This window comes from Pistacia vera, unplaced genomic scaffold, assembly GCF_008641045.1.
Source record: "Pistacia vera cultivar Batoury unplaced genomic scaffold, PisVer_v2 Contig50, whole genome shotgun sequence".
Lineage (NCBI taxonomy): Eukaryota > Viridiplantae > Streptophyta > Magnoliopsida > Sapindales > Anacardiaceae > Pistacia > Pistacia vera.
Window position 1 is genome coordinate 191539 of NW_022196335.1, and position 24040 is coordinate 215578.

Consider the following 24040-nt stretch of genomic DNA (forward strand, 5'->3'; position numbering starts at 1 on the left):
TTGGGGAAAAGAAGGGAGGTTCTAATAAATGGAATCTGCAATGTGAGGAGGTAAATGACATGGATAAGGAAGTTGAAATTGATGATCTCAATGCCATTAGAACCTACTTTACTTGGAATAACAAATGAAAGCTTAATATGAGGATTTAGTGCAAGCTTTTAATGAGTATTGAAGTCTGGTTTTTCCAATTTTTTTCCTTCTTTTATTACTCTGGGCATTTTTTACCATTGTCCAATGGTGGTCGATAGTGGGTTGAATCTTTAAGCTAGGAAATCTCCTTTCAAGTTTTTCAATTTTTGGGTGGAACATGAGAATTTTTAACCTAAGGTGGCAAGAGTGTGGAGTATGGAAGTCAAGGGTAATCCGATGTATAGGGTGGTCTCTCTAAGTTAAAAGATTTGAAATTTGAGCTTAAGAAACTTAATAGAAAGGAGTTTTGGAACATTTCAGAAAGAGTCAAATTTGCAAGAGAAGATCTTACTCAAGTTCAAGAAAGGCTTAATGAGGATCCGACTGACGATGTCTTTTTGTAAGAGGAGAAAGATAAGGTGGCAAAGTTGGTCAAGCTATCCACGGCCAATAAACCCTTAGCCAAGCAAAAGTCTAGGGTAAAATGGTTACAGGAAGGGGATGTAAATACCTCTTACTTCTTCAGATCGATTATTGGGTGGAGGAATAGAAATATGATTTTGTCCTTGAAAGTTGGGGAGGATTCGTTTATAGATGATCAAGATAGAATCAAAGACGAGTTTGTCTTTTTACTCCAATCTCTTTAAGGATAAAGATGAGGGTGTTTCTTTTGAGGGCATAGAGAAGCTTATAAATCCAATTATTTCAGAGGAGGAGGCAAACTCCATGGTTGCTGAAGTCTCCCAAGAAGAAATACAAAAGACTTTGTTTGACATGAATAAAGACAAAGTACCGAGGTCGGATGGGTATGAAACTCTTTTCTTTAAAAAAACTTGGGATATTATGGGTCATGATTTCGTTAAAGCTATCCAAAATTTCTTCAAGTCTGAGAGGTTGCTTAAAGAGGTGAATTGTGCTATACTTTGGTCCCAAAGAATGAAAACTCTTCCTCTTGTAGTGTGTTTAAGCCTATCTCATGTTGCAATACAATCTAAAGTGTATCTCCAAAATTATGGCCAATAGAGTTAAAAATGTGTTACCTAAGTTCATTAATAAAGTCTTAGTTCATTAAACGACCAAGATGAATGACCATTCATTCAGCCCGTTCCACATGAACAATGTTGTTCCTCCTCGTTCATGGTTTTGGAATCTTGACACTTCTGCGATCTAAAGTGGAACGCCTGCTCCATGATGAGGACTGCCCATTCCAAGCTAAAGTCAAGATTTTGGACTTAGAATTTTCGAGCTCAAGTCAAGGTTGAGAGAACTTCAAGCAAATCAAGAATGGCCACAACAAACGCTCGTTCCCAGTTTTCTTCAAGTCGTTCTAGGAAGGAACAATGCCATTCCAGGAAGTCATTCAAGATTCTTGAATTTTTGGACATTGAGAGGTCCAAATGGAACACTAGTCCGCAATAGGGTAACGTCTATTTGCGTTAGGGTAAGACCGTTCTACATAAGGGAATGACGATTCCAAATCGTAAAATTCAAACTAAAGTAACCGTTAGTGTGAGGAACGCCCGTTCCTCTAGGTTCTACAGCTTTTCAGAGTTGCATTAAATGCAATAACGACTCTCTACTTCAAAGGGAAGAGAAAAACAATAAATAGAGCGTTTTATTACAAAGAAAGACGGAGAGAATATCAGAGAAACAAAATTTCTATTAAAAACATTCTCACATAATCCCTTGAGCTAAAACTCAAAATCAATCATCACTCTCTTGTACTCATTTTAAAAACCTTTGAGAGTATTATTCTTATTGTGTGTTTAAGCCTAGTTTAAGAGGTAATTATTCACAAGTTTTTATTCAAACATCTTGTGGGTGAAATCATGTAAACCTAGAGGCGAAATCCTGTCAAACTATGGTAAGAGATGAAATCTTGTCAAACTTGTATAAATGGCGAAATCTGATTCTAGTGGAACTTCAAGGAGATTGCCTTAAAGAAGTTGATGTAGGAGGCTTGTGGATATAGCACCAAACCACTATAAATCTCTGAATAATTTTTCTCTCTCAATTAATTAATTATTAATGTAGTGCATATTGTACCTCTGTACCATTTACACTAAAGATACCTAAGTCAAAATAATAATTTTTTACCTATACCTTTATTAAGTCATAATCTCCTCGTAGTAATAAAATTAATTTGGTTGATTATAAAAAGATTTTACTATACCATTAAATCAAGTACAACTAAATTCTAACAAGGGTTAAGTGGCAAAAAAGCAGTCGCACACTCAGTCTTTACAATTAAACAATTAGTCACATCTTATACGTGGAAACCAAGAACTAAGTTCCTATAAATAAAATAAAAAAATAAAAAACCGACTCCAAAACATAAAGCTTAACAAAGATATTTATTAGAAATGTATTTATTTTGTCTTCAAAGTTCAAACAAGAGCTACTCTCCAAGAAGTCATTATTCACTTCAGTTCTCCAATTTTGAACCTATCCTGCAAATATAGCCTACTTAAAATTTCTGGGCGATAAATTATGTTGGTTCTCGTCAATTATTTAGTTTGGGGTTTTATACCATATATTTAAAGTAGGTTATGATAAGGCAGAACCTACTCAGCTAAATAATGGTTTGAACCCTCCTCTACTTAGGGTTGGACACATAAATGCAATTTTCCCTACTGGCTCCATTTATGATTTATGTGAACAACGAATCCATTTTCCTTGTAAATTTTTTTTTAATATTAATAAAATGGAATGTGTATAATCTTTGTCACGCCTCTGCTTTTCTTAATAATCACTTTATATTTTGGTTGATGTCTTTCATTCTATTGTTTACTTGTTACTAGAAACGCCATAAAAAAATTCTCTTATTCTTTATGTTTTTAAATGGTGATTCGTTTTGGGTACCCTGATGTGGTATGCAATGATCTTATAGTATATGCAAATAATTTATTAAGTACTAACAAAAATGGAGTTCATCTTCTACATTTGCTACTATTTTTTATTATTATTATTATTGAACAACGGGATGTTTTCCTAGTGTTTCTAAGAACCTGTCACTCCATAAATTTGTGAATGAAGAAAGCCGCAACTCCAATAATAAAGAATGTAGAAGAAACTTTAATACGAATATTTCTATAGAAGTATATACATCAAAAGGATATGCACTTACGAGGCAGTGTAGTAATTAACTTACTGAGTGACTTCTTAATCACTGCCATAACCACCTCTAAAACAATTTTTTTTTCTGGAATTTCTTACTGTTCATTAAGGCACAGAGAGGTGGTAATGAGAACAATTTTCCTTGTCCCACAAAGCAATCTATTTGTAAATCCATTCATTTGCACGGCCTCCAGATTCATCCATGTCTATAAATATGCTAACTGCCTGCATCAATTGATAAGTACAATTGTGATTGTAAACTAAACAAAATCTCATCAAAAACCAATTTGGATCAGCAATTAACATAATTCATTGTTTCTAAACAATTGTATACCCAAGATCAGGTTTTTCTGGATAATAAGCCATCATCCTAACATGAACAGCTAACAGGTTAACCTATAGCCGTTGGACCTTACTCTATTCTCACTTAAACCATTATCTCCTACTAAATTTTGATAAAATAAAGTGTTTAAACATAAAAGAACATATATATATATATATACCCCATTTAATTAAAAAATAACCCCATATTATTGTTTCTATTTTTACTCTTTCATCTTTGGATATACATCACTCTCTCTTTCCGCTCTTTCATCTTTGGATTTACACCACTCTCCCCCTTTCCACTATTGAAAATTCATACATTCACTCATGCAGTATTCAAAAGTTAACAACCAAAAAAATTTGTACACAACAAAATGGAGGATAGAACAATGGAGTGATAATAAGTAACTTTCATCTTATATCTCCAAAGTCACAGAAAAGAAGCATATATTTCTTGACAAATAAAAAAGGAAAAGACCAAAATAAGTTTCAGAATAAGATAAAAGGTGTAAGATGTAGATACAAAAATAAGATTGATGGTGTAATTAATATATACTGTTTTCCTTTTTTCCTTTCTGTCTTGTTTAATAATTTCATTAAGGGATAAAAATGTATTTAGAAAAAAAAAATTGTAATGGGATCTAATAAGAAAAAGGTGGAGTGGTAATAGCGTCAGTCATCATTTATTAGTTTTATTTCAAATTACGAAGTCAGCCAAATGGATCCTTAATCAAAGAAGTATGCCATAAAGCAATTCATTATTTATCATATGTTTGCAGCTATAAATGGCTAATACAGTATTTAAACTCAGTTATATTTGGTCCATATCATTATTATGAGCGAAAAAATAAAAAAACAATGTTTTTATAATGAAAAACACAAATAATAATAAGAATAATTACAGCCTATAAACCTTAATGGTCAGGAAAAGAAAAATCAAAGAAGAGAACGATAAAATTTGAAAATATTATTATCATCATTATTATTTGGAAAGTAAATGTATAAATAAAAAAATTTCATTTATAACAATTATCAGATAGATAGCAAAGTAAAATACTACAATAAATACCATTACAAAAAATTTAATTAATCCACTGATACTTTGTTTAGAAATTTCGATGGGAGAATGAGTGGATAAGATCTTTCATTTCTACAAAGATAGGAGTTACAAGGAAGAAAAGGAAATAGTTTTCAATAAAATTTGCACAGGCTTAAAGGCTGGATAATTGCCAATCGAGAAGAACAAACTAAGTGTCATGCGTCAATCTGATCAAGGCACTTTTGATGTGAAGGTGGGTTTTCTTATGGGTTATTGACTACCTTGCTTGATCAAGTGAAGGATTTTGCAGAAATAGTATAAAAAAGTTGTGCAACTTACTAGAAGCCCATGATAAACATTGCATAAAGAAAAGAAAAATGTAGCATCTCTTATAGGTCGTCACATTCCTGAGCTATGTCACACCAGAGATGGCTTTTTTTGAGAGACAGGATGTGAATAGATGTCCAAGATAAATGCATATGTTAGGATAGCTCGATTTATTTAGATTGACAATTTTGTAAGAAAGTATTATCTAACAAAAATTTATTTCCATTTCAGTACATCAAATAAAATCCTTATATGTTGATTACTAAAATGACAAATCATAAAAATGGTCTAGCTTAGCTCTCACATAGAACTCTCTCATCTTCCTACTTCCTTCAAGACATGGATAATACAACATATATGTATTAGCCTAAAACTAATCCATGATATGATGCATTTCACCATCACAGTGAAAGTAACAAATATTTAATATCTAGTTAAAATCAATGATCAAATTTATATGATTTGCTGAAAAATGGAAAATTTAAAAAAGGTGATATTTTATTACTATCATTAAAAGATTTTCTTGCAAAACATATCTAATCAACAGTTTCTCCTCTTACCAAGAAGTTTTAAGGTTAATTTTTCATTGAAATCACATGGTTTGACCTGATTTATTAACAAAACACTCAATCATTACAACTCAAAACAATATTAGCTAATCAAAATATCATAGTGTTACCTTCCCAATTCGAGGTCGCTCTTTTAGCTTTGCAAGGCTATTCGAATATGTGAGACAGCTCCCCAACATTTTAGTGTGTTTGCCACATCATCAAGCCTCAAATATATTCTTCTTCCGTCAGTGGAAAAGATCCTAAACAAAGAACAAAGAATTACGATGAGTTAAATTGCTTTGATAACTAAATATGTCCAAGTTAATTAATGACTAACCTAGAAAGTGTAAATACTTTTTCTATTGTTATTATGACTTGCTTTAGATAACTGAATATGTCCAAGTAATTAATGATTATCATGACAGACTAGAAGTCTTTAGAACTAAGGACAAAACTAAAAGAATCCATTTGTCATTTTTTTATATATTTATGAGTTTGGTCGTCCATTTATTTTACCTTTTGGGTCAAATGTAAGGTTTACCTAGTAAAGTGAAATAGAGGTTTTATATATTTCAAGTACTCTCTGATCTTGGGTGAACTGACTTGGTATGAATTGTTGTTCTAACTGATATCTTCACTGTCTAGCTAAACTTTTATTTGGTCCAACATTGTTGTACCAAAAAATTGAACCAAAACTAATGCTCAGACTATATTCCCCTTCGTTATTTTTCAATTTTATTATTATCATCTTTTTTTCATTTGCAGACATTTTGAAGGATCTATTGCTTGTGTTTTGAAATAATTTGCAAAAAATTAAGATATATAATATATCTAAATAATTTAACATTTGGTATTTTTCAGACTAATTTTGATAGCCTCCCTAACCTTTGGGGCAATCTTAACCATACCTCCTATGGTTGTAAAATTATCTATAACTTCTCATCATCGACTGCCCCCGAGCAACAAACCAAAAATTGCTCCATGTAAACATCTTTTGTAAACCTCAATATAAGAAACATTTTAGCTTTGAAGGCCAATTGAAACTGCTACAAAGGATACAAGAACTTGACCAAATTACTATGAGCTACTATAAATGATCTCAAGATAGTCAACTCCATATGTGTAAGTTATCCTTCAACTAACAACTAAGCTTTCAACCACTCACAAGATAGTCCAAAGCCTGAGAGAATTTTACAAACACCTCCCTCTTTTTTTTTTTTTTGTTTTTTTTTTTTAATTATTTTTTTTTTTTACAATGCAAGCTGAAGTACCATTTGCATTAGATTTCATGCTACTTTCATCAGATATGCAAATGAATTGTTTACTTCTCGATTCAGTTGCCCCAAAGAAATTATCTTTTAAACCAACCTTAATTAAATCCATAGCTAACAACCCTTACTGTAAGCATCTAAGTTCTTAAATAACTTATTGAAGTACCCTATATCAAATACTATGAATTTTATTAAAACCGAAACCTTCATAAATATTTCTAATATTTGGTCCTGTTACATGTATGTAGTGACATCAATCAGTTCATCTAGAACAAAAATCCAAACAACGAAAACCTTCTCACCTGTTCCATGTATTTTCCACATGACATTTAAAGCAAGAAGATTTTTTCCCATGAACTCCTACAATGGGCACGCAAAAAGTAGAAGTGAACTTCTAGAAAAATATTAAAACTATCTGATAAAGATAACAACACACAAGATAAACATCAAAAGGTAAGTCAAAGGAAAAGGTAAAAACAATAAAAAACTGAATCCTAGGCATGAGAAAGCAGTTTGATATATTTTGCCAACAGGGGAAGGTTGACGGTCCTTTTAGCATTTCCTTTCTCATGCAAAATAATCATTCAGTCAAGCCAAGCAAGGTACAATTCCTGTCTTAGAAGAAAGACAGATCCGGGAGAAAAAGAACAGAAAAAGAATTATACAAGAACTCTACACATGTTGACGGTGAAGTTACAGATAAAACAATTTCTACTTTCATTATCCCCAATTAATCCAACCTCAGATGCTTCAATTTTCAGTTCTAGTTTGAGTGAAAGGTTACACCTATGGATCTGTTTGTAGTGTCAACCCTACCTAACAAGTACCAAGAGGTAGCAGAGGGTAAGGGTGTGATATGCTTAGAAATCAACAATAACAAAACTTTTTTTACAACCACCACTGCCATCTCTGCGTATAGTTCATCCTCGTATGTGAAAATTAAATCACTAGCAGCAACAAACTGCCCAAGTTATCCATATCATCTTAATTTTCCAAAAAAGTTCCTAAGTGATGTAGGTTGGCTGAGGCAAAGTGCCAGTTTTCTTAAACAGTTTCTTTCAAAAAAAAATGTGTTCAAAGTATAAGTCCAACATAAATAAGATATTTCTAAGCATATAGTAATGAGCAAGAATGATATAAAATGTCCAAGGTATGTCCAAAAATCTTACCGAACTTTCAAGATTTTTACATAACATGATAATGCATATCTATGCCTTGTGCACATGCCAATTATCGACCTTAAAAAAAGATCACTAGCACGGATTCAAGTGAGAACTATGTACATACATATAAACAAAATAACTGACATAGTCATGCTCACTGAGAATATTGCAATGCATGTGTAGTAGTCGCTCTCAAAAAACAATGACTATATATATTAGGCAATTGATGCAGCAAGACCAATATGTTGATAATACATCCATCATCAACTACAGAGCACATACCTTTTTATTAATGAACATCATAAGACCTTCATACTTGTTTCTAATAAGAGTTGCAAGATCCATCCCACTGAAGGCAGAATCATCTACACCAACAATTCTTTCAAAGATTTCTCTTAGAACTTCGCTATTCACCTACAAAATGTTAATACTGCTCAAAATTATACATGGAATTGCATTACCACATTTATTGTACTCAAGCATGAATATCTTGCATATTAGCAAAACCCTGAAACAAAATTGATCATAACTAATTCCTGATGCCCTAATTCTTTAGGAAGTCAAAGAAACTGTTTGTAATTAGATCTTTGGGAAGAAAAGTCAAAGTCCCAACAGTTAATTCTCATTGTAATTTAATTCTTATTTTTCATATACTTGTTTAATTGTTAAAAAAAAAAAAAAAAAAAAAAAAGATTGATCATTAGGAACAATCACCAGAAGTAGTGGAAGTTAATATTGAAAATGGACTCCTCAACAAAGAACAAATGCAATTTCTTCAACAAAAGACCACTAATAAATAAAACTTGAAGCAACTTCGTTAATCAATTATTCGAAATGCTTGCCCTCCAATGGATATAAAACCTTTTTCTTGTTTAGTGACCTAACTCTTTATCAAAGACCTGCAACTTGGAATCTATACTGGTTGGTGAAGAAAAGAAAGGCAACACATTTTTTTTAAGCAGAAAAAAAAAAAAAAAAAAAAAAAAAAAAAAAAAAAAAAAAAGGGAAAAGAAAAGAAAAAGCATGATATACATATACACGATATCATGATATACATATGTTAACCATGATGCAAAAGTTGATATGGACTATACCTATCAAAAACTTTTCATTGGTTTGATTTCTACCATCCATATTAAATCAAAATCCGTTCAAATAACCCAAAACAAACTGCAAATTTCAGGGAAATTTACAACTTATGACATGGTTTAATCTAGAGTAACATTTTGATGACATAAATTCTAATTTCAAAGCTAATTTGAAACTTGGTAAATATGAAAAGTATGTGGAGGTCATTAAATCCAATGGTGGGTTTTCAAGGCTAATCCTTCTACAAAATGTTGTTATAACAATGTCAATCTATTCATACATCAAATTTATAAAGGGAAAACTGTAATACGAGCATGCAATTATTAACTTTAGAGTTCTAGTTTCAGTTCATGTTTTACTGCAACAAATAAAATTATAACTTCAAAAAGGGAAACAAAACATACTCCATCTACTTTGCCTTTGGGTAATTCTTTCTCACTCATATCATCTCCCGAGTCATCTGGTTCCTTCTCATCGTCAACAGCACTAGCAAAGATTGGCCTACATCTCCTATCACAGTTATAATTACCACAAAGGTTTTGGTTGTGGAAAGAGAACAATTTTTTGGAGGGTAAATAGGTAATCTTATGAAATCTCCCTTTACAAAGATGATTCCCGATTCCAAGTGACCATTTAAAATGGTGGCTTGATATAATGCTCATCATAACCTGTATTTGTAGTGCCATTTTGTGAATTCATGAAAACCCAAAAAACAAAACTGTCAGTTTTATATGATTTACAATTCTGTCCCAATTAGCTCAAATGATGATAATATTCTTTGTTAGTCTCAGATTGCTTAAGGCTTTGTAAGAAATTGCATAAAGAATTATAAGCAACAATTGTTTCAATTTTGCCTAGCCATCAGAATACAGTTTATCACTTTCCATTTCTAATAATTTTATCTCCGGTGTATAAGTATCTATTTATTTATTATACACTACCTTTAATTCATACGAATACAATTTCCAAAAAAAAAATGACTACAAGAAACCCCCATTGTCATCTGATAAAAATATATATGGACAGAACGTAACAAAAGAATTTAGAGGCAAATCCATAACATTCATAAATTCAATAGAGCTATACTACCACGATGATATTCTCATTAGATTAAATAAGGGTTTTTACTATAAATATCTCAGTTGAGGAATTCCCAAAGATTCTTCCATACATAGCCAAGCTTTATTGAACAGATGAACACGCCCCTACATCTATCAAGAGAATCTAGCACAAAATGAGCACAGCAGCGAGCTAGACACAGTAATTTAGTTTGGTAGACAGTACTCAACAACTTGATAGATAGTGCTAAACAACATGAGTAGTAGTATTAAGAAATGATTGATGCCGAGCATTTTATATGGTTCACATCAAATTACAGCTATGTTTGCAAGAAACATTGAAAGTAACATTTATCAACACTATTTTTGCTAAAAACACTAATCATACTCTGTTAAGTACAGCTGGAAAATCAATTACAGGAAAAGCTCATAGCTTGAAAAGATTTTCTAACAATAACTTTTTGCAGCAATTCTTTACAAACAGTTAGGGAAAAGAGAATATTTAAATAAAAAACACATAGCTCAACAAACAGTTAATATGACACCGGAAGATTTGGTACCTTAATTGCTCTTATGGATAATATCTATAGACAAATATCAAATTAAAAAAAAAAAAAATCGATATTGTTAATAAATCCAAGTTAACCACATAAAAACGCAGAGAGAAAATTAGGAAAAAGAACAGACAGCTAAGATAATACAGAGCAATAACCTGGTCGCTGGTGCGAAACCACAAAGAAGAAGGTGACTGGCCAACGTATTCACAAAAAGAAATGACTGTTTTGATTTCAGATAGAGCACGTTGGCAGAGGATTCAACCGTTGATAGAAACGTTAGTTTCATTAGTTTGCTTTAAGAAATGAAAAACAAACCATTCATTGATTTCAACCGCTAAATACCATACGTTGGATAGAAATCCCTTGGCTAAGAAAATTAACAAATTATATTTTATATATTACGCTTGTGCAATGGATTAATTTTAATTATATATATATAAAAAAAAAAAAAAAATACTATGGTAATTCGGGCAAAAATGTTTACCTCCTTAACTTTATTCAAAATTATCAGTTAAATGGCAACTATCGCTTATAATGAACCTTCCCCACCATTTTTAAGAAATATATCACTCACACCCCTAAGTCCTAACGCCGTTATAGTTCCGTTAGGTTTTGAAGGGCAAGACTATCATTACACTTTTTCTTAATCAAAACCTTAACTTTCACTTCCTTTTATTCTTACCCCTAAACTGGTTCAAACCCTTAACTTTCCCTATTTCTCAATCATATCCCCACCACCACCATCCATCAACACAAACAATAGTAACCCATCAAATCTTCCAAAATATGAATAAGTATATTCACAATTAACATATTAATAAAATATTCCCGTAGGGAAGGGGTGACCCTTGTCCTCACCGCGCCTCGCCCTAGACAACGGGAAAAAATATATCAAAGGCAAGCGTCGTCTTTGAGCCAATCGCAAGTTTCTTTGCACAGTTGCTCACTCTTGACCCCTCGTCCTCAAAACGACACCACCATCGTGCTAAATTGCACAATAAATAAAGCCTCCCACTCGCACAATTGATCATGCCTCCCACTCGCATGATCAATCGCGCCTGCCTTGCACACCGTCAATCACACTAGATTGCGCGTCCTTGCTATCTCCAGCGACAGATCACTCTAACTACTGCCTCACTAGCCTCATTGCTCGCGCGTGTATGTTGTTTGGTTGATTGTGGGTTGTGGATTGATTGCTGTTTGTTTGTTGGAGTGGATGTGTTAGAACTGGTTGAGTTTGGGTTTGTTGTTCGACGAAAGCCCCCACCCAACTGCACTATCCTCGTGTTGGGGATGGAGGCAGTGCGAGGAGACATTTATCGCCGTCCCCGAGGACGAGGAATTTTTTTGTCCCTGTCCTTGCCTATTTCGGGGAATCCTCGTCCCACACGGGACAGGTCCCCAGAATTCAGAAGACAAATCCCAACCCTAAAATGGTAGTAAAGTGTCAATAATATTCGCAATAGTGTACACTTATTATAAAAAAAAAAAGAAAAATGGAAAATTACTCTTTAGCCTGGTAAAAAACCTCTTAACAAATGAGTTCTTAAAAAAATAATCATTCTTCCTCGCCCTCCCCCAGTACACCCACCTCCAACCCCACCATAGGGCTGCAAACGAACCAAGCTGTTCGCAAACAGCTCGATGTTCGTTCAATAACTATTCGACTTGACTTGATAAGAAACTGTTCGCAAACAGTTCGATGTTCGTTCGATAATATGTTCGATTCGAGTTCGAACATAGGATGTTCTTTCGATTATGTTCTCGAATATAATACGTTCGACTGATTGATCCATCCGTTCACGAATAATCTGTTCGATTATTAATTCGTTTATGTTCGAAAAACATGGGATACATTATTATATATATTTATATATTTTTTTCTTTTTTATATTATGCTTGATTTAGTTTGAATGAATTTTTTTTAATGGTAATCAATAATAAAATATTATGATACTTTTGTTATACTTATATATTTAATATGTTTGGATTTTTGTTTTCAAATGTCATCAATAATTAAATATATAACTATATAACATTTTAATTAAAAAATAATAAATTATTATGATACATAACATGACAAATTTAATAACATAATAGTTTAATTAAACCTAAATTGACCACACATTTGTATTGATGATATATTATAATAGACCATCATACCACTATGAATTTATGGGTGCTGATACAAAATATATATGTAGACAGTAATGATAATAAATATATGATTACCTATAATTTTGATAATTTAATAACATATTAAATATATTTAATCTATGATTAATATACGTATGATAATAATTTTGTATATAACTACAATTACACATTATATAGGTGTGGTTATTATTATATATATATAATATTAATATATATATATATATATATATATATATATATATATTAATATATAATATAATATAACAAAATTAATCACACATATGTATTGATCATATATTACAATAAACCTTTATTCAAATATGAATTTATGAGTGTGATACAAATATATATGTAAACATTTAAAAATATTATGTAATTTATGTTATGATAATATAATATATATTATATATATAAATATATAATATATTATATATATAAATATATTATGTATGATAATAATTTTGTATATACACATAACAAACAAATTAATCACCACATAGTATGATATATATTACAATAGACTCTTATTCCACTATGAATTATGAGTGTTGATACAAAATATATGTGAGACATTTAAAATATTATGATGATTTTTGTAATGATAATATATAATATATATATGATAACCTATAATTGTGGTAATTAATAACGTAATAAACTATTTAATCTATGATTAAATAGTATAATAATAATTTTTTATTCACAATTACACATCTATATATTTATATCATGCTGAAGCAGACTGCTTCTTCTTATGCCATATAGGATTGATATATGATCGCCATGTAGGATGTCGTTAATTGGTCCACGTGTTTGTTGTTATGGGCTTGTTATAAAGGGATTATGCACATGCATTCAATTAATGTATTCAATACAAATCTTCACATTCCTCTTTTAATTTGAGATCTTTCACATCCTTTTTTTAATTTGATAAATTATTAAGATTCGCATGTGTGTTATTGATTTCCATGAATATTAAGAGATTGCTATAATAGAAATTATTCACATGCATTCAATTAATGTATTCAATACAAATCTTTCACATTCATTTTTTTAATTTGAGATCTTTCATATTCTTCTTTTAATTTGAGATCTTTCACATTTCTCTTTAATTTGATAAAGATATAACATATATTTTCACATTCATGAAATTCAATAATATACTTTATTAATCCATTAATATTCAACGTTCATTATGCATATTAATTATATTATTAATTAATATTAATATTTTTGTACCCCTTCAATTCAATAATTATAATATTAATAACTTTATCCCTTCACATTCAATTAAACAAAAATATCAAACATAATAACGAAAAATGTTTTTCATAAAAAAGTATTATCATTTAACATTAATATAATCTGAAAATTTAAACTCATCCAAATAACAATAAAACATTTAAATCAAAAACCATAACCAATAACATGCAAACACTAATAAAAAAATATCAAAAGTCATTAATTAATAGCAATAATCCAATTACATTGAACATAATACGAACAGTCGTTGTAATCTTAATTATCATATAATATTATTTAATGACATCTAAAGCTATATAAAGTAGAGAATTCAACAATCCATACACCTCAAATATTTCTTTCATTTCCACAGATACCATTAATAATAGAAGACAAAAGACCAATTATTGTCAATTCAAATCCAAACAAACAGAAGAGCGGGTAAAAAACATCAACTATTACTCTTATGTTCCTTCTACATATCTATTTTTACAAGTCATTTTTTTATTTTTAGCAGGTCAGCAGCAACGTCCGATGGTTCGCCTGAACTAGAAGGTATTTAGAAAACCTTAAAGTCACAATGGACAAAGTCAACACTGCCCGAGGTGATGAAAGAGATAAAATGAATGCTTTTTAGGAAATAACAGGCTCAACCATACATATAAATCGATTTACGGAAATGTGAACTCCTGATTATTGCCAAAGAAAAGGAACGGTATTCCTCAAAGAAAAAAATAGAATACATATATAAAACAATTCTATTATCAATAAAATCGATAAAAGATTCGTGTAGTATTGTTTCCATTGAATGATGATACCAGAAGCTAATATAATACTGTTTATTCTATAGTTAACGCATAATTCTACATTACTATTTACACCTTTAATCAATTTCTTAGTTCCATTTCATTATATAACTTAATGGGTTTGGATTAAATTTTAAAAGTTTTTTAATAAGTAGTGACTAAGTTTCTCAACAATTGAACTTAAACTATTCAACAGTTGAACTAAACTTATTCTATATTTTGAATGATTCATTTCTTGTATAAATCAAAGAATTAGATTTAAATATTGATTTTTTATATGTTCTTAAAATGACATGAGAACTAAATGTCTACAGTTGTTTTTGTTCTCAGAATGATCAAAATTGTCTTTTTGCAGATGGCTATATGGCGATATGCGGGATGGTTCAATTCAGGTTTGGAGGGTATTGAGAGATGGAGTTTAAATAGGATTTGTCAACAAGGTGATTCGTAGGTAGTTTGTGGGAGTCAAAGTCATGTGTGATGTTGCAGAGGAGAAGTTTTGGAGTTCAGTGTTCATCTTCGAGGAAGGTTGTTTCTCGAGTTGAATCTGAGGTTGTTTCTGTAGAGGAAGAAGAGTCAGGGCATGTTATGAGGTTCAAGATGCTGATTTCAAGATTCTTGATCATGTTAGCCTTGGCCTGCTAGGCAGGTATTTTGTGTGAAGAATTCAAATGTTTATTGGAAATTTTGTGGTGTGGGGTGTTTGATGTTTTTGTATTAATTGAATTGGGATTTCCTGTAGTGTATGAGGTTTTTGAAGCATTGAAGATTTAGGTTCATTCTTTTTGTTTCCTTCTCATATTTTCGTTAATGTTAGACTAAGGCGGAGACATTATGATGTTTGTATTGTAGAGTGCTAGAAAACTAGATGAAAACGTAAGATCAATTGAGGAGTGAGTAACTTCTATTGCTACTGGTAGTGCTTTTGGGAACCAGCATGGTTAATGGTGATGGCTTCTAACTCTGCCATGTCTGGTATTATTTCTTTACATTACATATATTTTGCGTGTGAAGTTATAATTGATTATGGTAAACAACATATGGTATGGTTATCCATAGATCTCCATCAAATTGGATATGATATGTTTAGCTACTGCACAATGTATTAGCTTCCAAGAATTGCACAACTTTCTCTTACTTTGTCACATTTAATGCATATACAGTAGTGTTTATGTGTGTGTTGCAGTGTGCATGTGTGTGTGATGGGATAAATGAGTAGTAATTCTTTTAATTGTTTTTTTTTTTTTCTTTAATAAATGAACTTGATTAGTCTCAAACCCAGCAGCTAACATGATGGAAAGCAAAAACCATATTCTTGTGAAAGGTAATCTTTTCTTTTATAGAGTAAAAATTTGATGATTTATGTGCCAAATTAGTGTAATCTTAAAAGCACTTACTCTTTAAGTTTTCTTAATGTCTAAATGCAGTTGAAATTTTTTTTTTCTTGGTGCTTTTATGCAACCAGACTAAATTTAGTAACCCATTATTTTCTTTGAGTATAAACTCAAACTTCTTGCAGAAAGAGTTTTTCAAATAGAAATTTTTAAGTTTTTAGTGAACTTTTGCGTAGAACTTAAGGTTGGATTAAAACATATGCAGATGTTTGACAAATTCTTGGATATTCATATTCATATTTGGCTAATTTGACTAACCTCTTGACTTGAGGACGAACTAAGCTCCAGCATCAAGGTCTTTGGAGAATCAATGATGCCTGTTTCATTATCGGTTTTTGATATATTCACGAAGCTTGGAACTACAGTTCCCATCATTCTCTATATGCTTGACTAAGAGTTGTTCCACCTACAACAACAACCTATACACTACCTGTTGAGCAACCGGAAGTGGTCATTCCAAGTGTAGCCAGCCATTGCCCCACTCATAGGTGCTTACTTTAAACCATTGTTTGTTTATGAAATTTCATATTATTACTGATTTATTTCTGAACGTAAATTGATTCAGTTTTGATTCCTTTATTTTGCAGCCAACCTTTGGCAGCGATGGTCACAGTGAGCATTGATGGGGCTGACATTCAGAATAATTTAATGAACACTTCTTTTTTGGTGTAGACACAGTATGAACCATTTAAAAAAAAAATATATTGTCCATTTATTTTGATTTTATGTGTCTTATAAACAATGTTATATTGCAAAGTGTATATCAATGAAGCATATTTTATTATCAAAAAGTTGCAAACTTACATTCTTAGATAGGTTATACATGTTTTTGTTGTGGACTTTGTAGCCAGTAATAGTTTGTGTTTTATGGCGAATAGAGTTTGTGTTGGATGATGAAGGATGACAAGTTTAATTTTATTTTATTTTTGCTCATTTCATGGTGCTAGGCAGCCTTTTAAAATGGTGAAAGATTAACTGTTGGACCTCAAAGCAATGGTTACATTCCATGCAGGAACTACTAATTTTAAGAAGGGCAAAATTTCATTTCAATTATATTATTATGTACCAAATTGTTGTAAGAAAAGTGTTGCAACTCTTCTTTTGCTTTGAAAAGGGAATATATTCCTATCACTAAAATGTTCCAATATTATTTCGTTCTTCAATTAATTAATTTATTTGTGTCAAAACCACTTTCATAAGTTGCGGGACTTTGAACTTCTATGTATTGAATTCAATTAATTCAATTCCTACTGAATTACAAATTGACCGTTTCAATCTTCCATCACTTGCATTTTATCAAATTAAAAGAGGAATGTGAAAGATCTGTACTGCATACATTAATTGAATGCATGTGAATCATCCTTATTTTATCAATACCAATAAGCAGCAAACACGGGGACTAATTAACTACATCCTAAATGACAATCATATAACGATTCTCAGTAATCTTTAAACATAAAAACCCGATTAAAAAAAAAAAGAACAATAACAAAATGTTCTATTATAATCAATATTTGACATATTTTTTTGTGAAACAATAGTCGTTTACAATTTCTTAAAATATAAAAATTTGATAATAAAATAAAAATAATATAATAAATAAACCCGCGCAACGCGCGGGCGTGCCATCTAGTTATATATATATATATCCAAACCCAATTCCACATTTTCCCTTACCCAGCCCAAATTATAAAACAAAAATCCAAACCAATTCCACATTTTCCCTTACCCGCCTAGCCCAAATTTTAAAACAAAAATCCAAACCCAATTCCACCTTTTCCCTTACCCGACCCAAAATCCAAATCCAATATTCCAATTCCACATTATCCCTTTTGCAAATTGCGACAGCCTCATTCACAACCCTAATTTTTTCTGCAATTTTCAGCTTGATCAACGCCTCAACGCGACAACACAAGCGCCTCAGCATTGAACACAGTAGTTAACTTTAGCCCCGATCAAATTTAGAAGGCCAAGCGAAGGGTGTTTCTGGAAGGTATTGAATTTTATTTCAAAATCATTTTCCAATTCTTGCATTATCATCAGCTTACAATGAAAATGAAATCAATTTTTGCATAAACGAATCGATGACAGGGAGTGAGAGGTCACGACTGTTTTTACTAACATCCATGCTAAAATAGAGAAAGACAAACGATCCTAGCCACAGCACAGGTTGCATTTTTTGCTTATAAAAATGTTTGTTTCTAAAATTTGTTTAAGATTTATGTTGATGTTTGGTAGCGCCTGTGAACTTGTGTTTGTGTCTGAATGTGATTCTGTGAATATATATTCTTAATGTTTCTGCATCTGCGCTATCACTTTTTGCTTATAAAAATGTTTGTTTCTAAAATTTGTTTAAGATTTATGCTGAGTTTGGTAGCGCCTGTGAATTTGTGTTTGTGTCTGAATGTGATTCTATGAATATATATTCTTAATGTTTCTGCATTTGCGCTATCACTTTTTGCTTATAAAAATGTTTGTTTCTAAAATTTGTTTAAAATTTATGCTGATGTTTGGTAGCGCCCATGAATTTGTGTTTGTGTCTGAATGTGATTCTATGAATATATATTCTTAATGTTTCTACACTGCGCTTTACAATATTCACATTGTGGGCAAAGATTAGATTAGATTGTGTCCTGTTTATAAATTATTTCAATTTGTGAATTCTTTCTCTCATGATATTAATATCAGTGAAATAATGGAAGGCTCCACCGAAACCCTAACCACAAGGGATTCAAATACAATTAGTTCTAACTCGGTTACTCAAGAAACAAATCAAGAACAAGAGGAGGCACATGAGGGTGATGTTAACACATTTGGAAGGAAGAAAAGGGCAAAGACACGACAGTGTGGAATGATTTCAAAGAGGTGTTACAACTACTTGACGGAAAGGTAAAGACACAGTGCATTCATTGTAAGGTAATCTATGTGCTACCAAAAATGAGGCCCACTACTCAACTTAAACGACATTCAAAGGGATGTCTCAGGAAAATGCTTAATGAAAGGCAAGTTAGTGGTGGACAACAATTTTTCCAGCCAAGTTCAAGTAGTGGTGACTCACAACCCCCTGTTCTTTGGGATGGCAAATTTAATATGGCGATGATGAGGGAAAGAGCTGTGCAGTGGGTCATGATGCACGAGCATCCTTTTACTGTTGTGAAAGAAGAAGGTTTCAATCTAATGCAAAAAATTGGGATGCCTGAGTGGTAAAAAATAACGTGCACAACAAATAAAAAAGATTGTGCGGTTGTGTATGAGATTGAGAAGAAGAAGTTAATGAATGTTTTGAAGAATGTCAACAAGATAAGCTTGACGACAGATTTATGGAAGTCAGGTAACCAGAATATAGAATATATGGTTCTAATTGAACATTTTATTGATGGTAATTGGAGGTTGCAGAAAAGGGTATTGAGCTTTGTACATATTGATCCTCCTCACACGAGTGTTCAAATTGTTGATTTGGTGTACAAATGTTTAAAGGAATGGGGTATTGAAAATAAGGTGTTCACTATCTCTGTCGATAACGCTTCCAATAATGATGTAGCAATCAAAACATTGAGAGAGAATTTTTCAGTAACCAGGTGGCTGGTTTGTGGAGGGAAGCTATTCCATGTGCAGTGTTGTGCACATATCTTGAATCTTTTGGTTCAAGATGGCCTTTCTAAAATTAAGGATATCGTTAAAAAAATCCATGATAGTGTGTCGTACATCAACCAATCGGAGAACAGGATCAAAATTTTCTCACAGATTGTGCAACAGCTACAATTGCCTAGTCGAAAGTTGATTTTAGATTGTAAAACAAGATGGAATTCGACGTATGAGATGATGGTAACTGCACTACAATTTAAAATTGTGTTTTCGAGATTCAAAGACAGAGAATCTGGGTTTACTTATTCTCCTAATGACGAGGATTGGGAGAAAGTTCAGAAGGTATGTGATATTTTGGGAGTTTTTAGTACGATAACCAATTTAATCTCTGGGAATGATTACCCTACTTCTAATATATTTTTGAATGAGGTTTTCCGAATAAAAACAATGCTTGATAAAAAGGCAACAGACGAAAATGAATTCATTCGAGTTATGGTGAAAAAGATGAAAGAGAAGTTTGATAAATATTGGGGTGAATGTAATTTGTTGAAGTCGATTGCCGTTGTCTTGGATCCAAGATATAAAATGGAGGTGATTGAAGTTTCTTTCCCTAGAATGTATCCGAGTTTGAAGCACGCACAAATATCGGCAAAGTACGGGGTGCATTGTATGAGTTGTACATGGAATATGTGGAGGAATTCCAATCTTCCAACAATGAAGAAAATGTTGGAATGATCACGTCTACTCAAATGAATGTAGGAACCAGAGCTCCAACTTATGGGGAATTTGATTTAGAACATTATCTTATTGATGATGAAGATATTCATTCAAAAAAGTCAGAGTTAGATTATTATTTGGAGGAGCCACGTTATGTTTGTCAACCAAGTCCAAACACATTTAATGCACTAGTGTGGTGGAAGGGGAACAACATGAAGCATAAGATTTTATCTAGGATGGCTCGTGATATACTAGCTATTCCTATAACCACGGTGGCTTTGGAGGCGACTTTTAGTGCTGGTGGCAAAGTTATTGATCCTTATCGATCATCATTGTCTTCGACAACTGTAGAAATGCTACTTTGTGGTGGAGATTGGTGTTGCAATCTCCATGGAGTAAAGAAAAAGAGCAAAGTAAGATCCATGTTTTTAAGCTATATAAGTATTTAATTGTTTTAATGGCTTGGTGTTTATTCTAACTTAATTTTTTTTCCTTTGTGTATTTTAGACCAAGGAGCAATTGGAGATTCATCTTCCCTGTGCAAGATACAACAACAAATCAACTAGTGTTGTATATAGTTTAGTTAAGTGATGGTCTTATGACTCTTATCTATGAATACACATAAATTTAGGATAACTAACTCAAGCTTTACAACATCTATTAGGATATAAAACTCATTGTGCTACTCCCTTCTCCTCAAATAAATTTCCTTGAAGACTATCATAAACCTCTCCAAATTTCATGTATTTATCAAAAACCTTCCCCTTCCAATCGACTAAATATGCTGTAATTGAACCAAGCCTCCACGTGTTTCTTTCGTAATCAAAATACAACCAAAAAAAGCTATAGAACGATCAAGAAAACAAACACAAATCGCATGCATTAACACAATTATTTTCAATTTTTGATCAATCAAAACAAAGAATAAGAAGAAGAATTTGATTATTCTCACGTGGAGAAGCTGTTGTTGCGAGAAATCGGAGGGAAATTGCCACTGAAATTGAGATGAACGAATCATGAGAAATTAGAGGGGAGAAATCGAAATCGGTGAGTGGAGTTCGAGGAAGAGTTGAAGAAGAGAAGAGAGAGTTGGTGAAATCCATGGAAGGAGACTTGAGAGAATTGGAAGGAAATGTTTTTGGTTTTGTTTGTGTTTTGACTTTTTGGGTGAGTTGAAGAGAACCGAAGTTTTTTTGGTAGACAATAGCCGCCAATTGTGTTGGTAGACGACAGACAACTCTGGTTCAAATTTGATTTTGGGAGAGATTTGATTTAGGGGAAGTAGAGCAATTTCAATTTTAGGGTTTAAATTTTGGGAGAGATTTTTTTATTCAGGGGAAGGAGAGAGTTTGAATTTAGGGAAAATAATTTGGGAAAAGGCATCAGATTCGAGGGGAATGGAATTTGAATTTTTTCGGAGAACTTTTTTTTGGGGGGGGAAGGTGATGTGTTAGCTCGGTGATGTGTTAGCTCGCTGACGTGGCAGATAGGTGGCACTGCCACGTTGGCTGCCACGTCGTGATGTAAGAGGATGATGTAGAGAAGTGATATAAATGTAGCATTACTCTTAAATAAAAGTTTGAAATCCTCTAACCATATAACTATATTTATTTTATTATTTGTTATAAATAAATTCTCTAGAAAATTATTCAAAACTATATAAGGGACCAATATAAACAAAAACATTATAAGGTACACATATATGTGTAAACAGAGATACTTGGTTTTAATAGATTCCAATATGTTCTTCTCACGTATGGAGGTAAAATATATATACAAATACTCTAGGAACAGAATAGGAAAACAGAGCAGAGAAGAATCCTATTCTAGGAAGAATTCTATACAAGGAAAATACTATGCAAATCTCCTATAATTTCTCCTAAGAATTAGATGCGTGATTTACATGGTTTACAATATCTCTAGGATACCAGCTCCCGTCCACACTCCCCCTCAAGTTGGGTATACACATCCACCATACCCAACCTGCTAATCACATCATGAAACGCATCCTTTGAAACTGCTTTTCTAAGAACATCAGCAAGTTGTTCTTCAGACTTTACAAACGGAAATTGTATAATCTTTTGATCTAGCTTCTTTTTGATGAAGTGCCTATCGACTTCAACATGTTTAGTTCGATCATGTTGTACATGATTCTCCACAATCTTAATGGAAGCTTTATTATCACAATAAAGGTTCATAGGGCTTGCACTCTTAATTACCAAATCTGATAGAACACGTTTAATCCAGAGTAATTCGCAAATTCCATAAGCCATTCCTCTAAACTCAGCTTCTGCACTTGACCTAGCAACAACCTTTTGTTTTTTACTTTTCCAAGTTACAAGATTTCCTTCCACAAAAGTGAAATAACCAGATGTGGATTTCCTAGTTGTTTGATCACCAGCCCAATCTGCATCTGTATATCCTTCGATATTAGAAACATTATTCTTTGAGAAGAACAAGCCTTTTCCTAGACAACCTTTTAAATACCTCAAGATTCTGCATACTGCATCCATGTGTTTTCCACTTGGCTGATGCATAAATTGGCTAACCACATTTACTGCATAAGCTATATCTGGCCTAGTATGAGATAAATAAATTAACTTTCCCACTAACCGTTGGTAACGTGCTTTGTCGGTTGGAGCTTGATTAGGAAAAATTCCAAGCTTATGATTCATCTCTATAGGAGTTTCAGCTGGTTTGCATGCTAGCATTCCAGTTTCAGTCAACAAGTCCAGTACATATTTCCTTTGGGAAAGTGCAATTCCTTGATCAGTCCTTACTACTTCAATACCCAAAAAATATTTAAGTTCTCCCAAGTCCTTCATTTCAAATTCAGCAGCCAAATAATTTTGTAAAAGTCTCATTTCTTCATAATCATCACTAGTCAAAACCATATCATCTACATATACAATTAACGCTGTCACTTTTCCTCCTTTGTGTTTTATGAACAAGGTATGATCTGCACCACTTTGTTTATAACCAAAAAATTTCATTGCCATAGAAAACCTTCCAAACCAAGCTCTAGGTGACTGCTTAAGCCCATATAATGATTTTTTCAATTTGCAAACTCTATCTCTTTTTGACAAATCAAGTTTTACACCCGGCGGTAGCTCCATGTACATCTCTTCCTCTAACTCCCCATTGAGAAAGGCATTTTTAACATCAAATTGCTTCAAAGGCCATCCCCAATTTGCTGCTATCGAAATAAGAATGCGAATAGTATCCAGCTTAGCTACTGGTGCAAAGGTGTCTTGGTAATCCACACCATATCTTTGTGTATAACCTTTTGCAACTAGTCTTGCCTTATACCTGTCAATACTCCCATCAGATTTAAGTTTTACGGTGTAAACCCATCTACATCCGACTGGTCTTTTTCCTTTTAGAAGAGGAGTAAGTTCCCACGTAGAATTTTTTTGCAGAGCTTCCATCTCTTCATTCATTGCCTTGGTCCATCTTGGGTCACCTAATGCTTCCTGCACATTTCTAGGAATAGATACACTGGATAATTGATTAA

General features: G+C 32.3%; 1 pseudogene; it reads right to left on the minus strand.

Moving 5' to 3' along the window:
* Nucleotides 1-3184: 3184 nt before the first annotated feature.
* LOC116105584 lies at nucleotides 3185-12058 on the minus strand (annotated as a pseudogene).
* Between the last annotated feature and the right edge of the window lie 11982 nt (nucleotides 12059-24040).